The 9,985-nt window shown below is 40.4% G+C and overlaps 1 protein-coding gene across 1 annotated transcript in view; it reads left to right on the forward strand.

The window, feature by feature from the left end:
- The first annotated feature begins 1,846 nt into the window (after positions 1-1,846).
- EPS8 (epidermal growth factor receptor pathway substrate 8) overlaps positions 1,847-9,985 on the forward strand; it is a 179,222-nt gene continuing 171,083 nt past the window's right edge. The window contains exon 1 of the mRNA XM_021690557.2: positions 1,847-2,068. The gene's annotated coding sequence lies outside the window, so the exon portion shown is untranslated. The remainder of the gene's footprint in view (positions 2,069-9,985) is intronic.

The following is a 9,985-nucleotide window of genomic DNA, read 5'->3' on the forward strand; positions in this document are numbered from 1 at the left end:
GCAAAAATTGGGTTTAAACATGTAGAATTATAGAAACATAGACTATGTAAGGTGGAAGCTATGGTTTAATTACAGTCCATGTAAAATAGACTTGGATGTTTTATTCAACTCTAAGTAATACATTTGCTAAAAGAAAAACCTAACACAAGTTTGGGATACCTTACTGACAGGGTATGCTTGGATCAAGGGGCTACTGATCATTTTTTAACAAAGTTCTTAGCCCACTGTATTTGAGTGTTGTGTTCTCTTTTGAGTGCACAATTTAAGAAGGAAAAGGAAAAGTTGAAGGACATGCAAAGCAGGGTAAAGAGTGTGGTTATGACGGCTCACCATTCCATTTGACAAATAAAAGGATCTAAAAATTTTGAAAAATAGAAAAATATTAGATATTCTGATAGTAGTTTGGTTCAAATATTTCAAGGCCTGCAATGTCTGTAAAGAGTGAGATTAATTCCTTGGGGTCAGAATCAGCACCAGTGGTGTTAAGGGAAGTTGAACTGATGTTCACAAAGCAAATGATTATAGACATTTTAAGCAGACCTGGGTTTTAATTCTGGCATCAGTATTGGCTGTGGCAAAAGAGATGATATTTCTGAGCTTTACTTCCCTGTTGAATAGGGATAATAAGGCCTATCTCATTTTAAGGATTAGAAATAATACATAAAAATTGCTTAGTTCCTGACATAGGTAAAAATTGAATAATCATTATTAGACATAATACCAATAAATATAAAGATTTCCAACATTGTAAAAGTTTAAGTGGATGATGGTATGATGGAAATATTGCAGAGAGGATTTCTACTTAAGATAGGGGACTGGACTTAAGGTCTATTTGAACTTTTAGCATAATGGTTTCCCCTGACTCCGTTGTGCTTTTCCTTGTCTCACAAAGCAAGCAGGTCCACTCTGTTTTAACCAAGTTTATCTTCGTTGATTTCTGAGAGTCAATTGCCTTTAAAGAAGTTAGAACAGGGAGAGGGCGTAGCTATGACAAATGAGTGTTTTAAGAGTAAGAAAATATAACGCTCGAAGACTACAGGGCTTCTCATTTAGTGGCTCAGTGAGCTAGCTACTCATGGAGCTACTCATTACGAGGGTCGGTTAAGTTACGAGAGGGATTAAGTGAAAGAATCTCCACTACTTCAAACCACATCAGGCTCTTGGCAAGAACTGCGTGAAGAACGGGATCTCAGGCAGGCTTGCGAAGCGGGTCTGGGCTTGCTGGCTGGAGCTAAGGACCGCACGGAGGCCCTTGGGTGCCACGAGTTGATGGCATGAATAGAAACAAAAAAGAGGAGAGCGACAAAATGGGGAAAATAGGTGGCAGGGCCGCGAGAAGGAAGACGAAGGTTGGCGGGTGGTTGGGCGCGGCGAGCTTTCTGCCCACGAGTTGTGCGCCAGGACCCGGGGCGCTGTAACTGGGCGCTCCCATGGCCAGGGGCATCAACCCTTGCCCGGGGGCGAATCTCCCCACACGCTCTGTTCTCCCTCCCGCGTCTCCCAGCTGCTAGTCGGTCCTGCTAGGGCACTTCTCGAAACCTGTCCGCAGCTAGGAACCTTGGCCCGACTTTGATGGCCTCGATAACTTAGCGCGGCACCCTGACCTCTTTTCTCCCGCCCCTCTCCCGCCCACCCGGCCCCACCGCCCAGTACACCTCCCGCGCTGGGGTCGACCAGATACTCTGCGGCTCGGCTGCCGGCAAGACCCGGAGAGTGGAGCCAGCTCGGACCGCGCCGGGCGCGCGCGCCCGCGCCTTCTCGCTCGCTCCTAGCAGGGCTAGTGGGCATGCGCGGCGCGCGGCTGCCTTTGGCGGCGAGCGGGTGAGCGGGCGGGCAGCTCCAGACTTCACAGGCGGCGGCGGGCGCGGCGGTCTTGCCCAGCGCGAGGCCGGCGCTGTGCTCACCCCGGAGATCGCTGCTCTCCAGTCGGGCGCAGACGGCGGCTTTGCGGCTCGCGGAGGATTGGAAGGGCGTGGTCCAGGTCGGGGGCTTTCTCCTGGCCGCCTCCTGCCTCGTCCCGTCTCGAGGCGCCTCCGGGGAAAGCCACGGCCCCGAGGGCGGATCCGAGGTAAGAGCCCCTCAGGCGAAAGGCGCCGGCCGGGGGTCCAGCTGTTTGAACTCAGCCTCGATTTTTAAAAATCCGCTTTTGTGTGCTTGGATGGAGCGGTGCCAGGCGCCGCGTCCGCTTTCATTCACTTTGACTGCTTTCAACTGGTGTTGGGGGCCAGGTGTGCCGGGGCGCTGCTACCGGAGCGCGTCCGTGCGCCGGGTCGTGGGGCGCCACGGAGCGGGTGCCGACCTTCGGCCGCCCAGCCGCCCGCCGAACCCGGGGCTCCGGGAGGGTGGGCAGAGAAGATTCTCCGTGTCCTTGTGATATTTCCTGGTAACCTGAGCTTCCGCACACACACCTGCGCTTATCTGGTCGGTGGGGCGACTACGGAGCCGGTGTTCTCACAGCTTATTTTAGGCTTGGGGTTTCGAGAGCTACCCTCCCCACCCTCAAATGGAGGGGGGTCTTTTCAGATTGGTAGTTTGGGGCAAGGTCCCACCATCGCATACCCTCTCCAATTAAGATAGCTCATTGTTTTTGAATAGTTGTCACTCCTGATTCCTGTTGACTTTCCATTCTTAGTTTGTTCCACTTTACTCACCATTTTACTTTTGGAAGATGGCCTTTCTGGTGTCTTTGTCAATTAATGCCTTTGGAGTAGATTTCCCCACGTACGAAGACCCGGCTCGCTTCTCCTGGGGTCACTCTTCTTTCCTTTCAAGGACTATCTGTATGCAAAAATCTTTGCACGGATTGTTCTCTTCCTTTGCATTGTTTCTCAAATCCTTATTTTCCCGTAGACCCATCGTACTGCTGGAATCTCTTTGGGGGTAAGACGCCTGTAGTATTAGGATTTGAAAACCAGAGACGTCTAGGGCGGTAGAGCATTAAGAATTGGAGTTCTCCTTTACAAAATACATTTTAATGAAATTATTACTGCTTTTGAAGGTTTCAGTTTTTGTCTCATAAGAGGAATAGGTAATATCTTAAGAGTTCAGATAAAACTTGGTTTCAGATGCATATGAACAGCTTGATTTTGGCTTTGTTATTCTTTTTTTTTTTTTTTAAGATTTTTTTTATTTGTTTGCTGGAGAGAGAGCGGGGGAGAGTACAAGCGAGGGAGTGGCAGGCAGAGGGAGAAGCACGCTCCCCGTCGAGCAAGGAGCCCGATGCGGGACTCGATCCTAGGATCCTGGGATCATGACCTGAGCCGAAGGCAGACGCCCAACCTACTGAGCCACCCAGGCGTCCCTGGCTTTGTTATTCTTTTGGGAGATAGGAGAATTAGGATTCCCAGATGACTTTATATATGTGTATGTATATGTATATATATAGTTATATTCATATACATATAGATATATATGTGTGTATACATGTATCCATACACACACGGATATATACAGAAACAGCAAAGTAGCTGTGTTGTGTTTTGCTTCTAATTTATTTCTACTGAGAGGATACCATTCTAAAGAGACTTGGGTTTTGCAAATGTGCAGTAAATGTAGATCCTGTGGTCATTGAAATTAAAGTCAATGTTATCCTCTCTCACCTAGTATAGATTTTCAGTTTGGAATTGGAGTTTTTTGGACAGGTTCTTATAGTTCTTAAGTTGCTAGTGTGAAAAAATTTTGGTCATGAGTTCACACTTTGACTTACAATTAGAAAAATAATACACTTTATAGAATTGCCACTAAAGGGTATCACAAATATAATAACATTTTATAGAAATCCTTTAGTGCAGAATTCATAGATTAAGACTTTTTAAAATTCCACAAGTCATTCACTCCACGGCAGAAAAAAAAATGAAGAAAACTTTTTTTTTTTTTAAGATTTTATTTGTTTATTTGACAGAGAGAGACACAGCGAGAGAGGGAACACAAGCAGGGGGAGTGGGAGAGGGAGAAGCAGGCTTCCCGCTGAGCAGGGTGCCTGATGCGCGGCTCCATCCCAGGACCCCGGGATCATGACCTGCCCGAAGGCAGAAGTTTAATGACTGAGCCACCCAGGCTCCCCAGCAAGAAAACTTTTAATTCCACTATTCTGAAATAACCACTGTTCACAATATTTGGTACATTCTCTTTGAAATATTTTTTCTTCCCACTTTCCAGTGTCATTGAATATCAATAAATAGTAATTTTCACCCTTTTATTGATGATGGGAGAATACTTGAAGTTGTATTTGGGGTGATTTTTCAGCATGGTTTATTCTGGTTTATTCTTGGGAGTCTAATGTCTAATTTTGAACACTTTGCTTGTTTCCGATCAAATAAAAATATTTCATTTTGTTTTCATTTCTAATTTTTTCTCTTTTCAATTTTTTACCTATGCTGATACTTTTCAGTTATCAGTCCTTTAGGCTTCGTACTCTTTGCTTTCAGTTTTTATTTGACCCCAAATCCTAGACCCTTCCTTTTCTTGTGTTATGCTACATACATGTTCACTCACTGCCTTTTTTTTTCCTGCTGACTCTCCTGTTTTCTTCATTTACCTATTTTAATTTTGCAAGAGCTCACTTAAACCATGGTTTGTATAAGAGAATATAGTATCCACAATAAGAGATGATGGTTTTCCTCAAGGTCTCTCTTTAGATGCTTGAAGTTTTGCTGGGTGAGTATTTTAGCACTGATTTCATTTATATAAAATTTAAGTTAGCTTTGGTGGGTTGTATTAAATAGATTTGGATCATCACAGAACAACCTAAGTTAATGACAGGTTACAAACTTTCAGACATCTGCAATGGTATGTAAGGGGAAAAGTGGAATTTTAGTTAAAGTACTTTAGCTATAGTATATCCCTGCTGGGAATTACTGCATGAAATTGTTTGCAGCTGTTAGTGATTGAAAATATTTTCTTAAGGAAAATTCTGTAACACAATAGTTGTCAACATTTTAACTTTAATGTATGCAGGGAAGGTGTTCAGTGCTTCACTACAGCCTCTTCAGTGATTTCTAGATACATTCTTAGGCGGTATTTAAAAATATATATTATTTTTTAGATCAGTTTCAGATTTACAGAAAAAGTGTAAAGATAGTGCAGTGACTTATATACACTGTTACGCAACTTCCTCTCTTATTACATCTTATATTAGTATTTGTGATGATTAATGAAGCAGTGTTGGTACATCATTACTAACTGAAATTCACGCTTTATTTAGCTTTCCTCAGTTTTTACCTGATGTCCTTTTTCCTGTTTCAGGGCCCTACCATCTTAGATACCACATTACACTTAGTTGTCATGTCTCCTTACGGTCCTTTTGGCTGTGACAGCTTGTTAGACGTTGTTTTTGATGACCTTCACAGTTGTGAGGAGTATTGGTCAGGTATTGTGTAGAATGCTCTTCAGTTGGAGTTAGTGTGACTTTGTTCTCATGGTCAGACATGGCTTTTAGTCTTTTGAAAGGAAGGTCACAGAAGTAAAATGCTGTTTTTATTACATCATATAAAAGGTACGTTCTATGAACATGACTTATCACTGTTGATAATGATCTTGCACCTGTCCGAGTTAGTGTTTGGTAGGTTTCTGCCCTGAAAAGTTACTCTTCTTCTTTCCATGCTGTACTTTTAGAAGGAAGTCACTGTGCACAGCACACATTTAAGGAGTGGATAGTTTTACTTCTCCTCCCTGAGGGTGGGGTATCTATACAGATTATTTAGAATTCTTCTGCGTGTCAGATTTTTCTTTTCTCCCCATTTATGTATTTACTCAGTCATTTACTTATATTGGTCCGTACTCATGGATATACATTATATACTTTGGGTTATAATCCAGTACTACTTTATTTTGTTGCTCAAGTTGTTTCAGCTTTGGCCATTGGGAGCTCTTTCAGTTGGCTCTTGTGTCCCTTTGACATGTCTCCGTCAATGTGAGGTTTTTTTTTTTAATCATTTCTTTACTTTCTGGCATTAAAAGGTGCTCCAGGGTCATCTTTTATATTTCCATTTCCTGTCCCAGTCCTAGAATCAGCTGGAAAGAATCTGTTTCATCTTCTTGGGAAATAGTATTAGAAGCCAAGATTTGGGTGCTGGGTTCTTGTTGCTACTGGGGTGTCAATGCCTCTAGACCCTCTTATTTACAGAGCAGGAAACGTATGTATGTGTACAAACCCTGTATATATGCCTATCTATACATATTTCTCTATGTAATCATATGTATTCATGTTAAGCAAAATATGAGTTCATATTTTGAGTCTATAACATAATATGAGTCTACAACTCTGCCTACCCCATTACCATTTATATTGTTATGGCCTTTTCTTCTTGCTTATCTGTAAACTCATTCCAACCATGAAAAGAAATCTGGCTCCCACCATCTGTCATACATTTACTTAATTGTCAGTCCTTTTATATACTTACAGCAGTATTGAAATTGTTAACTTATATTCTCTTTACAGAGAGTGGGAAACAACTTTATCAACTAGAGTACAGTTCTTATGTCCGTTCCTTTTGCTTTTAGTTTAGATTCCATTCCTTTTTCTCCTATCCCACTTAGTGAAGTAGTTGCACACAGGAATAATAGTGTCAGGGACGCCTGGGTGGCTCTGTCTTTAAGCGTCTACCTTTGGCTCAGGTCATGGTCCCAGGGTCCTGGGATTGAGCCCCACACATCGGGCTCCCTGTTCCCTGTTCGGCGGGAAGCCTGCTTCTCCCTCTCCCACTCCCCCTGCTTGTGTTCCCTCTCTCGCTGTGTCTCTCTCTGTCAAATAAATAAATCTTCAAAAAAAAATAGTGTCAGATCCTTTTGTTACAATTTTTATTCCATCCTGGGATCCTTCTGACCTTCTAAATGATTTTTTTTTTAAGTTTGCATACATTAAAGTTCTCTCTTTGTCCTGTAAAGTTCTCTGGGTTTTGACAAATGCATCATTTCATGTATCCATTAGTATAGTATCAAAGCATCATACATTAAAAAAACCCGTTCTTCATTTATCACTCCCTTAATCCACCCTCCCCTCTTCTCCCCCTCCCCCACAACAACTGATTTTTTTTTTTTTTTTAATTGTCCCTATAGTTTTGCCTTGTATAATCGGAATCATACAGCCTTTTCAGACTGGCTTCTTTCACTTATGAATATGCATTTAAGGTTCGTTCATGTCTTGTGATTTGATAGCTCATTTCTTTTTATCACTTGATAAATTGCATTGTGTGGGTGTATCAGAGTTTGTGTATCTATTCATTTATCGATGGACATCTTTGTTGCTTCCAGTTTTTGGAAACTATGAACAAAGCTGCTACAAATATTCATGGACAAGTTCTTGTGTAGACACAAGATTTCACATCATTTGGGTAAATACCTAGGAACATGATTGCTGGATAATATAAGATTATTGTTAGCTTTATAAGATGTTGCCAAACTGTTCTCCAGAGTGGCTGTGCCATTTTGCATTCCCATCAGCAATTAATGCAAGCTTCTGTTGCTTCTCATCCTTGTCAATTTTTGATATTGTCAGTTTTTTGGATTTTATGCATTCTAATAGGTATAGTAATATCTCATTGTTGCTTTAATTTGCCATTCCCTAATGACATTTAATGTTAAACATCTTTTCGTATGCTGTTGTCTTTTGTATATTTTCCTTGGGGAGATATCTGTTCTGAACTTTTGCCCTTTTTTTAATAGGGTTGTCAGTTTTCTTATTGTTTTAAGAATTCTTTATATCTTTTTCACACAGTCACTTTATCAGATATGTATTTTGCAGATATTTTCTTCTAATCTGGCTTTTCTTTTTATTCTCTTAACAGTGTCTTTTCAGAGCAGATGTTTTTAATTTTAATAAATCTCAATTTGTCAATTTCATGGATAGACTTTTGGTGTTGTATTTTAAAAATTCATTGCCAAACTCAAGGCCATCTAGATTTTACCCTTTTTTTTTTTTTTAGGAGTTTTATAATTTTACTTTTAGGTCTTGGATCCATTTTGAGTTCATTTTTATGAAAGGTGTAAAGTCTGTGTCTAGATTCACTTTATTCATTTGTACCAAGACCAAGTAAATGAGATTTTTCAGTCAAGTAGATTATAAATTGGGCTTAGGATTGAAAAGAAAGTGTTTTTATTTGATTTTTAAAAACCTTCTGCAGAATTGCTTAAAGGAAACAGTTGAGAAATGACTTGGAAACTAAAATGTAGTAATACATATAGACTGTGTGTTGAGATTGGTTTCTGGACATTTGTGGAAGATGGAATTGTGTTTGTTTTTTTTTTAATAAAAGATTTTACTTATTTTTTATTTAAAAAAAGATTTTATTTATTTATTTGCCAGAAAGAGAGCACAAGCAGGAGGGAGAGGGAGAAGCAGTCTCCCCACTTAGCAGGGAGCCTGATGTATGACTCTATCCCAGGACCCTTGGATCATGACCTGAGCCAAAGGCAGACACTTAACTGACTGAGCCACCCAGGCACCTGGAAGGTGGAATTATTAATACAGAGTGATATCTATCAGTTCTTTCAGATCTAACCATAAGAAATAATAAGGTTTTCTTTTTTGCAAAGAGGATCTGAAATAAGGGATTTGCAAGGTGTATGCTGAGAAGAGGCGGATGATGTATGTACCATCTAGAAACTTGAGACTTAACTGTATGGTCTTGAATCGTATCCCATGCCATTCTTCTTGCCAGAAAGAAGTGGTTTTTTTTTAAGTACCTTTCTTTTGATATGTCAGTAACACTGTTACTGACATTGGGACCAGAATTTTTATATTGTTATGCTACGGATAGAATCATTAGCTTCCAAAAAGCATCTAGTGAGGTCTGACATAGTGAAAGTAGCAGCTTTGGTGTGGCAGGTGTTATATACATTATCTTTTTAAACTCTTACAAGAGCTCTTTAAGGCAGTTCTCCTTATTTCCATATTACAGGTAAGAAATGTGTTCAGAAAGATAAAGTGACTTATCTGTGATCCATATGGAAAGGAAGGGACAGAGTTTGGATGGGAACTTTGATCTTTTTGACTCCAAAACTTTCCAGTTGGCTGTGAGGTCTCTCATAAAAGAGAAAGTGCAAGGATAGTTAGTATCAGGTGTCCTTGATTTTATTATTTTCTTTAAAATTGTGCATTACTTAAATTACTACTGAGTTAAATGAGAATGGCTCAAAAATTGTGTTTTTGAGATACATGGAGATGATTTTAACCTTTTTCTTTTTTTCCTGTTGACTGATCTGCAGCTTATTGGCCCAGAGGTGTGAATTATTAGAAAATGATTATAAAGAATGAAGTTCCTTTAAAGAGAGGAACTTGTGGGGTTTAGGAAAAATAAAATACATAATAGTAGAAGTAGCTAATTGTTTATACCTTTCTCCCACTGAATTGTAAGTTTCTTGAGGGCAGGGAACCAAACTCAATTATCTTTACGCACAGTATATGATACACACTCACAAAATATTTGCTGAATGAAATAAGTGCTTACTAACATATTCGTTACAGAAGAATGTTTAGAAGAGGAATTTTCTTCCCAGAGTAAGTTGAACATCGTTACATTTCATTTATTCATTCATTCATCATTCATTGAGCATTTGTGGAATATCTGTTCTGTGCCAGACACTGGGAATACAAAGATGAATGAGACAGGATCTCTGCCTTCTGTCTTCAGGGAACCCAGAGAATGGGGCAACCCATTTTAGTAGATAACAGAACTAATGAGAGTATATATTAAATAAACAAGCAAGCAAGCAATAGACTTTGAAATCAGAAAGTCTTTACCTGCCTTAGTTTTCTTAGCTAGGAAGTAGAAACGATAATAGTACCTATTTGACACAGTTGTTGAGGGTAGGTTAAATGAACAAAAATTATATTTATATTTCATCACATAGACAAAGGGAGAGGCTCACTGTGGCTGAGAAACCAGAAAAATCTTTATTGGGGGCGCCTGGGTGGCTCAGACGGTTAAGCATCTGCCTCCGGCTCAGGTCATGATCCCAGGGTCCTGGGATCGAGTCCCGCATCGGG

This window comes from Neomonachus schauinslandi, chromosome 5 (genome assembly GCF_002201575.2).
Source record: "Neomonachus schauinslandi chromosome 5, ASM220157v2, whole genome shotgun sequence".
In the NCBI taxonomy this organism is placed as follows: domain Eukaryota; kingdom Metazoa; phylum Chordata; class Mammalia; order Carnivora; family Phocidae; genus Neomonachus; species Neomonachus schauinslandi.